Source organism: Cherax quadricarinatus, chromosome 6 (genome assembly GCF_038502225.1).
Source record: "Cherax quadricarinatus isolate ZL_2023a chromosome 6, ASM3850222v1, whole genome shotgun sequence".
In the NCBI taxonomy this organism is placed as follows: Eukaryota; Metazoa; Arthropoda; class Malacostraca; order Decapoda; family Parastacidae; genus Cherax; species Cherax quadricarinatus.
The window spans coordinates 24,111,775-24,130,422 of record NC_091297.1 but is presented as its reverse complement, the minus strand read 5'-3'; positions in this window follow the sequence as shown (position 1 = coordinate 24,130,422).

Below are 18,648 nucleotides of genomic sequence, written 5' to 3'. Positions count from 1 at the left end.
TGTTCATCCGCAATCCTACATTCTGTCTTACCTTTAATTCTTTCAATTATAACCCTACCGTACACTTTTCCTGGTATACTCAGTAAACTTATTCCTCTATAATTTTTACAATCTCTTTTGTCCCCTTTCCCTTTATATAAAGGGACTATACATGCTTTCCGCCAATCCCTAGGTACCTTCCCCTCTTTCATACATTTATTAAACAAAAGTACCAACCACTCCAATACTATATCCCCCCATGCTTTTAACATTTCTGTCATGTTTCCATTAGTTCCAGCTGCTTTACTCCCTTTCATTCTACGTAATGCCTCACGTACCTCCCCCACACATACATTCTGCTCTTCTTCACTCCTAAAAGATGGTATACCTCCCTGGCCAGTGCATGAAATTACCGCCTCCCTTTCTACCTCAACATTTAAAAGTTCCTCAAAATATTCTCGCCATCTACCTAATACCTCCCTCTCCCCATCTACTAACTCCCCTACTCTGTTTTTAACTGACAAATCCATATATCCATATATATCCATATATATATATATATATATATATATATATATATATAAATATATATATATATACACACAAACACTGATCTCTGGCTGAAGGAGACTCGAACCTACGAACCTTGGAACAAGGTACTCAGTGCTATACCATTCTCACCACACTGGACCAATACCTTGGCATCCAGCTTGCGTTAGACTTTGATCCAAGGGAGCCAGCTTTCAGGGAGAAGGCTTATAGCTTTTCATCTCATCCCCTGCATGCATCAGCCTTACTGGAGATTTTAACAATGCAAGGAATTCGCAAGAGCAGGCGAAATATACAGAGGATGTGATGAAAAGCTGTAAACCTTCTCTCTGAAAGCTGGCTGCCTTGGATCAAAGTCTAGAGCAAGCTGGACGCCAAGGTATTGGTCCAGTGTGGTGAGAATGGTATAGCACTGCGTACCTTGTTCCAAGGTTTGTAGGTTCGAGTCTCCTTCAGCCAGAGATCAGTGTTTGTGTATATTTCGCCTGCTCTTGCGAATTCCTTATATATATATATATATATATATATATATATATATATATATATATATATATATATATATATATATATATATATATATATATATATATATATATATATGCAAGGAATTCGCAAAACAACCACTCTGAAAAAATAGAGAAATTCCAAGCGCTTTCGTGACTACTCACATTATCAAGGAACTATGAAAGTAAAGCATCCAAGGAAGGTATATAAGGGGTCTGGCCAACACCTCACTATCAGATCCCACAACGGTTAAACACCTGACTCGCGCCTGCCCAATTGGACAGGTCCTTTGCACAACCCACCAACAAACTATTCTACCCAAGAAAATTTTAAAAATTATTATTTGTCCAGTGTATTATTAAATTCTTCCCAAATTCTATTAATTATAAATAATCAATAAGACCCCTTATATACCTTCCTTGGATGCTTTACTTTCATAGTTCCTTGATAATGTGAGTAGTCACGAAAACGCTTGGAATTTCTCTATTTTTTCAGAGTGTTTTTTTTTGCATATTCTGAAATCACCTGTTTACTGTGATCTTATTGCATATATATATATATATATATATATATATATATATATATATATATATATATATATATATATATATATATATATATATATATATATATATATATATATATATATATATATATACATATATATATATATATATATATATATATATATATATATATATATATATATATATATATATATATATATATATATATATATATATATATATATATATATATATATATAAATGACGTACTGCGACGGAGATGGGAATCGAACCCGAGTCATTTAGTGAGCTTCCCGGGAAGCTAGCTAAACTCTCGACGCCTCAGTTAATATCATTTTTCATTGTAGCCCAGTTGTATAATAGAAATTATGTAGCTACTTTTTCACAGGTGCTTCATTTAGTGTGCATCATTAATCTCTCTCCTGTTTAATCTGGTGTGCCGCTTTAGCAGTTACCTGGGATGAGAGAAAGTGCGAGATTTACCAGAGTTAATGTGATTATACAAGTCTCTTTTGGAGATATTCTGGTGGCTTGGGCTGTCCATGATCCCTAATTGGTCAGCTTTTACATTATGTAAAATTGATTATTTTATCACGTAGAGGGGGAAGAGAAAGTATTTGAATCCTATGGGATTAACTGACACAGAGAGAGCCAACGTAGAGAGCTTTCATGCTGTGATCTGAGTTCAGAATCCCTGAAAATATAACATCGACGAATTCAAAAGAATCAAAAATGGTGTCCAATTAGCCATATCACTGATACTCCCCTTGCTAATGTGGTCATCAATATTAAATGAACACAGGACGCCAGCAGAGGAAATATTTCACTGAAAAAACATAACAGTGTGTAATTAAAAAAAAATTATTCTGCCCGAAAGGGAACGTCTAAAGGGGGTTCAGACTATTAGAGGCTGAAATTCTGCTGCCATTTGGACCCTACAATCGACATCTGTTATCGAGGCTTTTGCGAATATTTTCAACTCTATCTGTCAGGTAAAGTAAAGTCCGGTAACATTAACGAATATAAGCTCATGGTTCCAATTATTACGAAAAATATTGATTACAACACTTGAAGTATTCCTTCTATTAACGGATAAACCACTTAATAAACGATATTCTTATGTCAGTCATATAAAAATAATAACAGTTTAAAAGTTAGGAGTGTGAACCTCCTAAATGAAAAGTCTTTAATTGGCTTTATTCTTTTTCTTCCACTTTCTTCTGTTTGTTTACCTCGCCTGCCAGCGCCATCTACAAGTCCTGACATATGCACGTTCAGTTTGGTTCCTGCAATATTCATGTTAATATTTCTTCTATCTTTCTATTTTCGCTGTGTTGCAAAGAGCCTCGTTCTCTCTGAGCTCCCACTGTCCCGTAAGTACCTTGGTGTTGTACTTAATTGTTTTATTATTATTTTTAGTTTTTCTAGTGCTTCCCAGCTATTATAAGTGTGTAAATGCTTGTCTCCATTTCTTGTACCGTTATCCTAGGCGACAGTGTTATTGTTTTTCCGTAATTTTAATTACTCGTCATCTTTTTGTTACCTCTTTATGCAGCTAACTGGTTAAACATGTAATATATTGTTATGTTCATTTTTATCCTTGCCCAATGGTCTGAATGATCTTTCAGACGTGCGAGTGTAGTCACAGAAATTTGTAATTGACGTGGAACGAGTGTAATCAAAACTACACAATGGTGAATCAAGTCTCAACATGATTCTATACACATCTTGTACTATAACCCAAACTAAGTGGAAGTCGAAGATTACCTATGGATTCATCGAGTGTTGCACCATTTTAGTAATGCTAGTCTACTACTACTGACCACTGACTCCAGACACTCCCTTCCCCATTCCTCGAAAGTTGGGAGCTGCATTGCCTAAGCTTGTTCAGACCTTACCTGGCGGCTTATTAGCATGACCAGCTAACAGGAATAGGGAGTGGGGCTGTTATCAGTCAGTGATCAGTAGTAGTAGACTAGCTCCACTATTCCTTGGGTAGCATTGAAAATGGGATGGAGAAATAATTTTGTTAGTGGGTTTGGGTTAGGGTTTGATAAGGACTTGCTGTGCATGGGCCAGTTGGCCTGCTGCAGCGTTTATTCTTATGTTCTTATAATGATGCCACACTCGACGAATCTTAAAGCAAACTTTGAGGAGCTTTTAGCCCTAGTTGTGCTTGGCTGAATTAAACAGTGTGTGTAGAAACAAGTGGAGGCTGATTTCACCACTCGGTAGCCTTAATTATACTCGCTACACGAGTCACAAATATCTATGACGCCACCCGAACATCTGGAGGATCATTCTATAGGCCGAGATAAAAATGAACATTATACGGCTGGCTGAGTGACTACCTTTTTCAAGTAGCGCTTTTTCAGAGGTGATGAATGGTTTGAAAACCGACAAGTTGAAGGTTGAGACACTTATGCAACATATGGGAATCTTTATTTAGGAAACGTTTCGCCACACAGCGGCTTCATCAGTCCAATACAAAGCATAAAGGTGTAAGGAGAGGAGGAGTTTGAGGTAATCAGTCCCTCTCCCTCTCCTCCTCTCCTTACACCTTTCTGCTTTGTATTGGACTGATGAAGCCACTGTGTGCGAAACGTTTCCTAAATAAAGATTCCCATATGTTGCATAAGTGTCTCAATCTTTTTCAGAGGGACTAACTCGTCCAGGTAAGCAGTTTATACCCCTACCCACCAATCCCATCCCCATTCCCCACCACCCAAGACTATCCATCCCTCACCCCACAGCCTCACCCTTCATCTCTTTCCCAAGTTCTTGGCCAAGACTAAGCTGGCTCCAATTCCTCGGATCAAGAACCCTCTCCTACTCCATGCTCTCACAACACCCAGAAGTGTTCCTTCTCCTCCGATCAAGCGCTCTCTCATCCCCCAACACCCAAGACTATCACCAACCTTGCTCCATCTCTTTGGATCAAGATTCACACACTTTTCTTACTCCATTCCCCTCTCTCACCCTCCCAACCCATCCCTAATACGTCCCTTAAAACCCATCCCCAACCTCTCCAGCTTCACCCTCCATCTCTGCTCCAAGTACTTGGATCAATATGCTTCTGTTTTATCTTCCCCAAGAGCCCTCCCTCGTCCCTAACATCCCTCCTCTCTCACCCGCATCTCTTCGATCTCTCATGACCACCCTCTGACGTGATGCCTCTTCATGACTTTCTCAGTACTTATGAGGTTTCTTGTCTACCTGACATAGTAAGACGGACACTTTCATGTTCGTTTAATATCACCATTACATCGTCTGGTCTCGGGGGATGTACAGCCAACCTGTACACAAACGTACACAAAATTTGACTAAAGTGCTCCAGCTCCTTGGATCAAGAACTCTGCTTCCACCACCCAAGACCGCTCACTAATCACCCTATCCACAGGTTCACCCTCCATGTCTTTTATATCCTATACCTACATCTCCAAACGTCCATCACCAAAACCCCAATTCTCAACCTTTAGGTCTTAAAGTCGTTACTTCTCAGTTTGGGACATATCCCCACCCACACACATACACACACACACACACACACACACACACACCCACACACACACACACACACACACACACACACACACACACACACACACACACACACACACACACACACACACACACACACACACACACACACACACACACACACACACACACACACACACACACACACACACAGGCCCGGTGACCTGGTGGCTAAAGCTCCCGCTTCACACACGGAGGGCCCGGGTTCGATTCCCGGCGGGTGGAAACATTTCGACACGTTTCCTTACACCTGTTGTCCTGTTCACCTAGCAGCAAATAGGTACCTGGGTGTTAGTCGACTGGTGTGGGTCGCATCCTGGGGGACAAGATTAAGGACCCCAATGGAAATAAGTTAGACAGTCCTCGATGACGCACTGACTTTCTTGGGTTATCCTGGGTGGCTAACCCTCCGGGGTTAAAAATCCGAACGAAATCCTATCCTATCCTCATATCCTATCCACACACCATGCCACCGAGAGCTACAGGAAAAAATAAGGGAGAAAATGGCCATGTACAAACAGGAACCAGAGACACAGAAGGAAGGCCATAGGAGGAGGAGAGGGCGAAGTCAGTGTTTATTCATGGCCTACAGGAGTGTGAGGGAAGGACACACAATGAAAGACGACAGGAGTTGCACTGCTGATCAAAAACCGATGTCATTTTGATGAGCTGAAGAGAGGGGACAGAGGAGAAGCAAGAGATTACATAATAGGAACACTTCAGTCTGGAGGTCACAAGGTGGTAATTGCAGTGATGTATAACTCACCTCAGAACAGCAGGAGGCCAAAGCAAGAGTATGATGAGAGTAATAGAGTGACGGTTGACACACTGGCCAAAGTGGCCAGAAGGGCTCATGCGAGCAGGGCAAAGCTACTGATCAAGGGCGACTTCAACCACAAGGAAATCGATTGGGAGAACTTGGAGCCACATGGGAGGTCAAGAAACATGGGGGGCTAAGATGATGGAGGTGGTACTGGAAAGCCTCAACTACCAAGACATAAGGGACACTACCAGAGAGCAAATGATAAACCAGCGAGACTGGACCTAGTATTCACCTTGAGCAGTGCAGATATTGAGGACATCACATATGAAAACCCCTCGGGGCTAGTGATAATGTGGTTCTGAGCTTCGAATACATAGTAGAGTTACAAGTGGAGGGGGAAGCAGGAAGTGCTGGACAAATGAAGCCAAACTACAAGAAAGGGGACTATGCAGGCATGAAGAACTTCCTGCATGGGGTTCAATGGGACAGAGAACTGGCAGGGATGTCAGTAAACGAGATGATGGAATATGTAACAACAATATGCAAGGAAGCTGAGGAGAGGTTTGTACCCAAGAGTAAAAGGAATAACGAAAAGGCCAGGATGAGCCAGTGGTTCATCCAGAGGTGCAGGGAGGCCAAAACCAAGTGTGCTAGGGAATGGAAGATGTATACAAGGTAAAGGACCCAGGAAAATAAGGAGAACAGTCGTAGAGCCAGATATGAATATGCATAGGTAAGAATGGAGGCCCAAAGAAAATACGAGAATGACAAAGTAGCGAAAGCCAAATCTGACCCAAAACTGTTGTACAGACTCATCAGGAGGACAACAACATTCAAGGACCAGGTAATCAGGCCGAGGAAGGAAGGAGGGGAGCTCACAAAAAGAGGCTACTAAGTGAGCTAGATACCTCAAAGGCGATGGGGCTGGATAACATCTCTCCATGGATCCTGAGAGGAGAAGAGGTGATTTGTGTACCTCTAACGAGTATCTTCAACACATCTATTGAAACTGGGAGACTACCTGAGGAATAGAAGACAGGAAATGTAGTCCCAATTTTTGAAAAATGAGACAGACACGAAGCATTAAACTACAGACCAGTGACACTGACGTATGTAGCATGCAAGGTCATGGAGAAGAATATCAGTGGTAGAGTGGTGGAGCACCTAGAAAGGAATGAGCTTATCAACGACAGCCAGCACGGTTTCAGGGACCGGAAATCCTGCGTCACAAACCTACTGGAGTTCTATGACAGGCTGAAGGCAGTAAGACAAGAGAGAGATGGGTGGGTAGATTGCATTTTCTTGGACTGTAAGAAGGCGTTTGGCACAGTTCAACACAAGAGATTAGTACAAAAGATGGAGGACCAGGCAGGGATAACAGGGAAGGCACTATAACGGATCAGGGAAAACCTGTCCCGAAGACAACAGCTGATCATGGTAAATGGCAAGGTGTCAGAGTGGGCGCCTGTAAGGAGCGGGGTGCCACAGGGATCAGTCCTAGGACCGGTGCTGTTTCTGGTATTTGTGAACGCTCTGACGGAAGTAATAGACTCTGAAGTGTCCCTGTTTGCAGATGATGTGGAGTTGATAAGAAGAATTCAACCGGATGAGGGCCAGGCAGAACTACAGAGGGATCTTGACAGGCTGCAGGCCTGGTCCAGCAACTCGCTCCTGGAGTTCAACCCCCACCAAGTGCAAAGTCATAAAGATTGGGGAAGGGCAAAGAAGACCACAGACAGAGTACAGTCTAGGGGGCCAGAGCCTACAAACCTCACTCAAGGAAAAGCATCATGGGGTGAGTATAACACCGGACACATCTTCTGAGGCGCACATCAACCAAATAACTGCTTCAGCATACGGGCGCCTGGCAAACCCAAGAACAGCATTCCGACATCTTAATAAGGAGTCATTCAGGACCCTGTACACTGTGTACGTTAGGCGTATATTGGAGTATGCAGCGCTAGTTTGGAACCCTAACCAACCCAAGCATAAAAGGAAACTAGAGAAAGTCCAAAGGTTTGCAACAAGATTATTCCCGGAGCTAAGGGGTATGTCCTATGAGGAGAGGTTAATGGAAATTGACTTGATGACCCTGGGAGACAGGAGGGATAGGGAAGACATGAAAACGACATATAAAATACCGAGAGGAATCGGTAAGTTGGACAGAGACAGAATGTTCCAGAGATGGGACACAGCAACAAGGGGTCCCAGTCGAAAGTTGAAGACTCTGATGAACCACAGGGATGTAAGGAAGTATTTCTTCAGCCACAGAGTTGTCAGGAAGTGGAATAATTTGGGAAGTGGTGTAGTGGGGGCAGGATCCATACATAACTTTAAGAAGAGGTATGATAAAGCTCATGGAGAGGGAAGAGTGACAGAGTAGCTGCCAGTGAAGAGGCGGAGCCAGGAGCTGTGACTCGACCCCTGCAACCACAACTAGGTGAATGCAACTAGGTGAGTACACACACATGCTCAGACACACACAGACACACACAGACACACACAGACACACACAGACACACACACACACACACACACACACACACACACACACACACACACACACACACACACACACACACACACACAAACACACAAACACACACACACACACACACACACACACACACACACACACACACACACACACAGAAACAGGGATGAGGCAGAAATGAGGCACTAAACTACAGATCTGTGTCTCTGACATGTATTGTGTGCAAAGTCATGGAGAAGAGTGGAGGAGAGTGGTGGAACACCTGGAACGGAACAAGATTATAAATGAAAACCAGCATGGGTTCATGGAAGGCAAATCCTGTGTCACAAACCTTCTGGAGTTTTATGACAAGGTAACAGAAGTAAGACACGAGAGAGAGGGGTGAGTTGATTGCATTTTCCTTGACTGCAGGAAGGCCTTTGACACAGTTCCCCACAAGAGATTAGTGCAGAAGCTGGAGGATCAGGCGCATATAGCAGGGAGGGCACTGCAATGGATCAGGGAATACCTGGCAAGGAGGCAACAACGAGTCATGGTACGTGAAGAGGTATCACAGTGGGCGTCTGTGACGAGCGGGGTCCCACAGGGGTCAGTTCTAGGACCAGTGCTATTTTTGATATATGCGAACGACATGATGGAAAGAATAGACTCTGAAGTGTCCCTATTCGCAGATGATGTGAAATTGATGAGAAGAATTAAATCGGATGAGGATGAGGCAGGACTGCAAAGAGACCTAGACAGGCTGGACATGTGGTCAAGAAACTGGCTTCTCGAATTCAACCCTGCCAAATGCAAAGTCATGAAGATTGGGGAGAGGCAAAGAAGACCGCAGACAGAGTATAGGCTAGGTGGACAAAGACTACAGACCTCACTCAGGGAGAAAGACCTTGGGGTGACCATAACACCGAGCACGTCACCGGAGGCACACATCAACCAAATAACTGCTGCAGCATACGGGGGCCTGGCAAACCTGAGAATAGCGTTCCGATACCTTAATAAGGAATCGTTCAAGACACTGTACACTGTATGTTAGGCCCATACTGGAGTATACAGCACCAGTCTGGAACCCACACCTGGTCAAGCACGCCAAGAAGTTAGAGTACAAAGGTTTGCAACATGGCTAGTCCCAGAGCTCAGGGGAATGTCGTACTAGGAAAGGTTGAGGGAAATTGGACTGACGACACTGGAGGACAGAAGGGTCAGGGGAGACATGATAACGACATACAAGATACTGCGGGGGATAGACAAGGTGGACAGAGATAGGATGTTCCAGAGAGGGGACACAGAAACAAGGGGTCACAACTGGAAGCTGAAGACTCAGACGAGTCACAGGGACGTTAGGAAGTATTTCTTCAGTCATGGAGTCGTCAGGAAGTGGAATAGCCTAGCAAGTGAAGTAGTGGAGGCAGGAACCATACATAATTTTAAGAAGAGGTATGACAAAGCTCAGGAAGCAGAGAGGGAGAGGACCTAGTAGCGATCAGTGAAGAGGCGGAGCCAGGAGCTGAGTCTCGACCCCTGCAACCACAATTAGGTGAGTACACACACACACAGGAGATTGAGAACATCATCAAAGAAATAAGTGAAGAGGAAATGAATGAGACTGTAAATTTTCAGAGAATAGGGGGACGCCTGAAGGGGAGAAAACAACCGATCAAGCTGATTTTCAGGACATAAACAATGTGGAACAGGATCCGCCAAGAGAAACCACGGTTGAAGGATTCGGCAGCATACAAGAGGGTGTTCCTAGACTGAGACAGAAGAAAAACAGAATGACAGCAGCTGAGGGAGAGGCCACAAAAGCAAAAGGAGCTAGGAGGAGAGACAAGGACAGAATTAATAGAGGACAACCAGAGCAGGGTAGACCAACAAAAGCAGGTAAACACAGGACCACCCCCAGGACCTCATAACCAATCACGCTATCCCAGCACAGACCACAATCCACACCCACAGCCCCCACTCCACACTACACTGTAGAATCCTGCAGTATGCTGCCAGGTCCTCCACCCTCTAAGACCCCCTAAAACAGTGCTGGAGAGGAAACTGAAGGTATGATACACCAATGCTTATGAAATAACAAATAAGTGGGAGGAATGGCACAAAAGAGTCAAAGAGGCATCACCGGACATCATAGCAATTACAAAGCCAACCTCACAGTGATGATAACAGCTGCTATCTTTCCAACAGGATATCAGATCCTGAGGAAACACAGAGGGAAGAGAGGGGGTGGAGGAGTGGCACTGCTCATCAAAAACTGATGGGATTTTGATGAGCTGGAGAGAGGTGACAGAGGAGAAGCAAGGGATTATATAGTACTAACCCTTCAGTCTGGAGGTCCCAAGGTGGTAATTGCTGTGATGTATAAACCCACCACAGAACAGAACGAGACCAAGGCAATAGAGCGATGGTTGACACACACTAGCTCAAGTGGCCAGAAGGGCTCATACGAGCAAGGCAAAGCTATGGATCATGGGAGACTTCAACCACAAGGAAATTCATTGAGAGAACCTGGATCCACATGGGGGCCAAGAACCGTGGAGAGCTAAGATGATGGAGCTGGCACTGGAAAACCTCATGTACCAACATGTAAGGGACACTACCAGAGAGAGAGAGGATGAACCAGCGAGACTGGACCTAGTATTCACCTTGAGTAATGCAGATATTGAGAACATCACATATGAAAGACCCCTGGAGGCCAGTGATCATGTGGTTTTAAGCTTTGAATGCATAGTAGAGTTACAAGTGGAGAGGGAAGCAAGAAGGGCTGGAAGAATGAAGCCAAACTACAAGAAAGAGGATTATGCAAGCATGAAGAACTTCCTCAACGGGGTTTAGTGGGACAGTGAACTGGCAGGGAAGTCAGTAGACGAGATGATGGAATATGTGACAATATGCAAGGAAACTGAGGAGAGGTTTGTACCCAAGGGTAACAGGTATAATGAAAAAGCCAGGATGAGCCTGCGGTTCACCCAAAGGTGCAGGGAGGCCAAAACCAAGTGTGGTAGGGAATGGAAGAAGTATAGAAGGCAAAGGACCCAGGAGAATATGGAGACCAGTCGTAGAGCCAGAAATTAATATGCACAGGTAAGACGGTAGGCCCAAAGGCAATATGATAATGACATAGCCACATCAGGAGGAATACAACAGTCAAGGACCAGGTAATCGGGCTGAGGAAGGAAGGAGGGGAGGTCACAAAAAACGACCGGCGAAGTATGTGACGAGCTCAACAGGAGAGAAGGCATCCTCCAGAAGGCATCCTACAGAAGGCATCCTCCAGAAAGGCAGAGAGGTAGGGTACACCATCAAGTGTTAGACACGATATTTACTTTCTTAAAGCCTGATAAGTCTTATTTAGAGAAAATATTGGATTGTTTTTGGTTTGTATAGTTCCCAATTTGCTTTTATTTGAAAAAAGGTGGAAAAATTAAAATAATACTAGTTATTCGTCAATTTCCGAGTGTCGATTCTGATTAGCTCCAAACCTTCTATGCTGGTAACTTGATAACTTAACCCCTGAAATACTTCAAGCTTAATTTACTTGCATCTTTTAGGATTTTATTTTCTGGTCTATTTGAAACGTCTGAATTGGATTTGGGCTGTGTATGTCCTAATTTACCATCTTTATTTAAGAAATTTGGATATTGTTTTCCTTATGATGACTTGTGAATGCCGCTTCTGATTTTCTTTAAGTCTTCAACGCTTATATTTAACTGCATTATCAACTTATGCCATGCTCAGCATTATTCCAATCGCTTGCATTGAGATACAAGGTGCTGTGGTTACGAAAGATTTGTCATACCCTTCTCGGATCTCGCAGCGACTGAAATACATCTAGTTCGTATTATCACAGAATCACGAAAGCAAGCCAAGCACTGTGGATTAATTCTTCTGGCATCTGCTAGGTAAACAGGGGTATTAGGAGACTTATCCGTACGTTCCACCCGATTAGCAAGGGATTGAACCTTGGACCCCTGGACCCCTGGACCCCTGGACCCCTGGACCCCTGGACCCCAGGACCCCAGGACCCATAGACTCTATGCCGAATACACAACTGACTTAACATGGGATGAGATGAGGAGCATAAATAGTAAAAAAAAAGGGACTGAGATGCTGACAGATTTTATGAAATTTTGAAAATTTTCTGGAAAAATGGATAGTCTGACTCGGTCAAAAAGAGAGAATAAGATGAGACTGGAGACATAAAAACACAGACGAACAGGGAAAGCTGTGGAGGGAGATTGGAGGTGAATAGATAACCCGTGCTCTGAACATTTAGGTAGATTCTTCACTTATAGTTTACAGCACATGTTTATTACATACCACAACAGAAAAACTAAAAATATAGGACAAAAGGCAATAAAAAAGGTCTGAAGAGGGAAAGGAAAAAGGGCTACCACTGCGCGCGGTCTGAAGAACTGTCATAATTCATCTGTTTAAGGTCCATTCGACAGTCACCGATTTGACTGTTTTTACAACAGTAACATGATGGCTGTGGCTTTAGAAGGACTCAATATACACAGATCAAGTGAGAGTGAACAAGAAAGGCTGCGGAATCAATCAGAATTTTATTTCTTAATACTGAGTACAGTTAAAAACAATCTTACATAATACGTAATATATGACAGTAATCAGAAGATCAAGTTAAGCGCTAAACTCGAAAGGGCCTTACAGAACGTAAAAGAAACATAATGATAAATGTTGTTGCACTATGCAATCCTCAGCTGATAATTCGTAATTAATCTTAAGTAAATATACCGGCTGATATTTCATAGATCCGCAACTCACTTATCCTAAGCTTTATATATATATATATATATATATATATATATATATATATATATATATATATATATATATATATATATATATATATATATATATATATATATATATATATATATATATATGTATATATACAGAAATAATGACATAAAAATATTAAATAAAAATTTTGGTTAAAAATATTGATAAAGGTATACAGGGATACAGGGAAACCGGCAGGCCGGACTTGAGTCCTTGAGATGGGAAATACAGTATCTGCACTCTGAAGGAGGGGTGTTAATGTTGCAGTTTTATAACTGTAGTGTAAACGCGCCTCTGGCAATACAGTGGAGTGAATGATGGTGAAAGTTTATCTTTTTCGGGCTACCCTACCTTGGTGGGAAACGGCCGATGTGTTAATAATAATAATAAAAATATTGAGAAAGAAGAAACGAGTTACTGACATCTTTTTAAACTTACGTCTTGCTGGCACATATTTTTCTAGTCAACTTATTCTAGACTATCAAATAAAAAATTATTTACAAAATATTAATATAAAAGGTAGCCAGAGAAACCCTGAGAGATGGGCAGATCAGGATAGAAATCGGAAACAGAGAGACGAGAACAGCGTTTGAGACTGTGTAAGTGGGACAGACAGACATGGCCGGCAAACACGTAGAGAAAGACAGATACATGCAAAATGCTGTACACTAAAAAAGACCGAGGAACCAGAAAGACAAAAACAAGAGGGTAACAGAAAAACAGGCAAAATATATAACTCTTCAAACTGTTATCACCGGCATTCAGTACTAATAATATTTCTATTTGGACAAAGACCAAAACTTTCCCTGGAAACTGCCTCTCGTCCTTGTAATTTCGAATTCTCGCGCTTCGCGAGCATTAGAAACAGATCGCGTCGTTGAATCCAACTTGGGCAATAGTCCAACAAGAATGTCAAATGCAGCGTGAAGGAATTCCGCATAATTACATTTTCGAAACGTCGTACTCCTAAGTGATGAGGTGATTTTGTCCAGGACGATGCCACTTGTATAATAGATGACTGATGCTGCTGCTTGTGCTGTTGCAGCTCCTGCTGGCGCTGTTACTGCCTTTGCCACGGCTGCTTTTTTGTTGCTGATACTACTAAGATTTCTGATGTTTCTGCTGCTTCTGCAGCTTCGGTTAGTGTTTTGCAGCTGTTCTACTGATAATGCTGCACTGCTACTACTGTTGTTATCGCCGATGATTCTCTTGTTACTATTGCTGCTGCTTTTCTGTTGCTACTGCGGCTAGTTTTGCTGCTGCTGCTGCTGCAGCTGCTATTTTTACAATTACTGCTGATTCTGTTATTTTTACTTTTGCTGTTACTGTAGGCTTCTGATGCTGGTGCTGTTGCTACTGATACTGCTGTTTCAAGGGCTGTTTACTAATCCTGCTACTGGTACCATTTTTTGCAGTTACCGTCGCCGCAGCTGCTGCTTCTGCTGTTACTGCTGCTTCTGAATCTGCTGCTGCTTCTGTGTCTACTGCTGTTATTACTACTACTACTGTTGGACTTGCTTTAACTATTGCTACTGTTTATTTAGCTCCCTTTACTTGTAGTTTTGCCTCTCGTGCTGATGAATAACACATCTGCTGTTGTTGCTGCTGGTGCTACTTACACTTCTGCTGTTGCAGCTTACACTGCTGTTATTACTTTATTTGTTGCTGTTGGTCCTACTACTGCTTCAGCGGCGTATTCTGCTGATATTGCTTCTGTTGCAGTTACGGCTGTTGCTGTTTTATTGCAGTTGCTGTGGCATTTGATGCTCTTAGTGTTTCAGCTTCTGCTGCTGAGACGGCGACGACGTAAACTGCTGCTGTTGCTTCTGTTGTTACTGCTGCTGTTTTTCCAGGGCTACTGCTGTGTTTTTTTTTTTGGTGCTGATAATATCGTTTATACATCTACTGCTGCTACAGTCGTTATTGATGCCACTACTGATCCGCTGTTGTTGTTGCTGCGGCAACTTCTGCTGCTTTTCCTGCCAATGCTGTTCATGTTGCTGCCGTCGTTACTTCTGCTCATTCTGCTGCTGTTTTTCTGCTGTTTTCTTGGCTTCATCCATTCTATCCAATATTCGGCTGTTAAATGCTCGTCTCCGCTTCTGTTCCCGAAATACATATAACATGAGACAGTACCTTACAGATTCAGTGTCGAGAAAAGTTTTTTGCCTCACTCTCGAGATGTTGCCATGACAACGCCTCGTCCTCCAAGGACACCAACCAAAAAAATGACAATTAAAACTCAAACCAAAAAAAATTCGTGCGAGAGTAAACTCTACGACAATTGCTCAAACTTGTATAACTGGAACACAGCTGGCTGTTAACTGGCCATTACTGCCGTCAATTACCTTTTAACGGGCAGTTAACATAGGTTGTAACAGTTGAACTGATGGGTAAACGGGGAGAATTCTCTGGGAATAGCATAGTCGAGTTTCAGCGAGACTGTAAGGTTGATGTTCACTTAGCCAAATACAGACGTACTGTTTGTGTGTGTGTGTACTCACCTAGTTGTACTCACCTAGTTTTGGTTGCAGGGGTCGATTCACAGCTCCTGGCCCCGCCTCTTCACTGGTCGCTACTACAACACTTCCCAGACTATTCCACTTCCTGACAACTCTGTGACTGAAGAAATAATTCCTTACATCCCTGTGATTCATCTGAATCTTCAACTTCCAATTGTGACCCCTTGTTGCTGTGTCCCATCTCTTGAACATCCCGCCACTGTCCACCTTGTCAATTCCTCTCAGTATTTTATATGTCGTTATCATATCCCCCTTATCTCTCCTGTCCTCCAGTGTCGTCAGGTCGATTTCAGTTAATCTCTCCTCGTAGGACATACCCCTTAGCCCCTGGACTAGTCTTGTAGCTAACCTTTGCACTTTCACTAGTTTCCTTAGGTACTTAGCTAGGTGTAGGTTTCAAGCTGATGTTACATACTCCAATATAGGCCTAACGTGGACAGTATACAGGATCTTGAACGATTCCTTATTAAGATGTCGGAATGTTGTTCTTAGGTTTGCTAGGCGCCCATATGCTGCAGCAGTTATTTGATTGATGTGCGCCTCAGGAGATGTGCTCGGTGTTATACTCACCCCAAGATCCTTTTCCTTGAGTGAAGTTTGTAGTCTCTTGCCCCCTAGACTGTACTCCATCTGCAGTCTTCGTTGCCCTTCCCCAGTCTTCATGACTTTGCACTTGGTGGGATTGAACTCCAGAAGCCATTTGCTGGATCTGGCCTGCAGCCTGTGCACATCCCATTTGTAGTTCTGCCTGATCTTCGTCCGATTGAATTCATCTCATTAACCTCACATCATCTGCAAACAGGGACACTTCAGAGTCTATTCCTTCCGTCATGTCGTTCACAAATACAAGAAACAGCACTGATCCTAGGACTGACCCCCTGTGGAAACCTGCTCATCACAGGCACCCCTCTGACACCTCGCCACGTACCATCACTTTTAGTTGCCTTCTTGACAGGTATTCCCTATTCCATTGCAGTGCCTTCCCTGTTATCCCTGCCTGGTCCTCCAGCATTTGCATTAGCCTCTTGTGAGACACTATGTCTGTAGACAGCCTGTACTGTCTGCACAGACAGCCTATGCTGTCTGCCAGCTTAGTTCATATTTCGCGGCACTCAGGTACTACCCTCTCTAGGCCTGCCCAGGTCAGTGGGACACTGGTCCCACTCGCTCACTCTATCAGCGACCTAGACTCAGACAACAAACCTACTCCTCTCTCCCTCCCTGTGGGTACACAAACCTGTGTACCCACCACGACTTTGCAAATAAAGTAAGAAGCCTCCAAAGATGTTTATCATTGAACCCCGCTCTGCAAGAGCCACCAAATAAACTGGTTATAAAAGGTGGCAGCAGTTCACATTGGTGGGAAGCGGTGGTCGCAGCAAGTGTCTTTGCCCGGAGAGAGGAAAGAAATAGGATGAAGTCATCTTCACTTCATCACCCTACTACACAAGACACATCCGTCTCTCAACGAGTTATCCTGATGTCGTGTCTGCATGTTTCAGCATCCAGACACAGGTACAAGCAGGATCTAGCCGAAATTTGCCGAATTTCTTCAAGAATTGTAAGTGGCGTCCCAGTGACCCCACGCTACAGCGTCCCACGCTACAGCGTCCCACGCTACAGCGTCCCACGCTACAGCGTCCCACGCTACAGCGTCCCACGCTACAGCGTCCCACGCTGTTTCTCAAGTCACGTGTTCAGCGTCACTTGTATGTTCAGCTGTTGTTGTTCAGCTCAGCACAGCTATTTCAGCAAGTCAGAGGTGAGTTTTGTGGGGATTTCAGCATCCAGTGTGGGTTGTTTCTCCCACGTGTGTATGGGTGAGGAAGGTAGGCGCGGTCCTCCACCATCGCCACTCACTCACACCTCACCCGCCTACCACCACATTCAGGGCCAGATTACCGCATAGGCAAACTAGGCATTTGCCTAGGGCCCTGTGCATTTGGGGGCCCTGCGGTCCAAGGGGTTCAGGGCCTCATCCAAGACTGTGCACATGGTGCAAGTGCAAAGGGGTCCCTACCTAAAAAGTTCAAGTATTTGGAGAGTAAAATTGATTTTTAAAAATTAATCAAAACAAAAGTAAATAATGAAATAAAATAAAATAAAAATAAATAAACCTAACCATAGATGGCAACACTCAACACGCCTTTGTTTACATCAGAGCAGCTGTGTTTTCCCGCTAATGGGTGAGTATGGGAGATTCCTCTCCAATTTTCTGTAGTAATTACACGTTATCTAGTAATACTATGCTGTCTTGAGTTTATTCTCTTTAAAATGCATGATTTAACAAGATAGTTATAATGGCTGTTGGTAAATGGTTTTGGTTGTCTTGATGTACTTTCCCTATTAAATTTAATCTAAATAGCCAGAATGTATTTAATTAGACCTTAAACAGGCTCACACCTACCCCCCCAACCCCCAAGCTGGAAGGGGTCACTTCGCTTACCCATAACTCAAAGGGGCCCCGCCAATCTGAATAGCCTAGGGCCCGGAGACTTCTTAATCCGGCCCTGACCACATTCCATCACCATGTACCTACTCCCTCTGCTGTGTTGTCTGCTGTTTTCCATGTAAATTCATTGCCAGAGCTCTGTATCCAAGTGCCCGAGGCCACTCGAAGCTACGTGGATCAGCATGCCACGTAGATCACGATGCCATGTGGATCCCGATGCCACGTGGGGTGTGGATGAAGCCACATGGATCAACGAGCCATGTGAGTTACCGAGCCTGACGTCCCAGGCCACTTGCTGTGGTCTGCTGCTGCCCGACTTCAGGACATCACGATCTCTGCCTGACGTCACCTCGAGATGTCTGCTGATGTCACAGTGCTGCTGATGTCACCTCGCGACGTCATGCCTGACATCACAGGATGTCACATCGAGTGTTCTAGTAATTATTTCAGTATTGTCGAGAAGATTGAGAGAAGATATATGTCATGTGTTAATTAATTCCTCTCAGTCAGTGTTC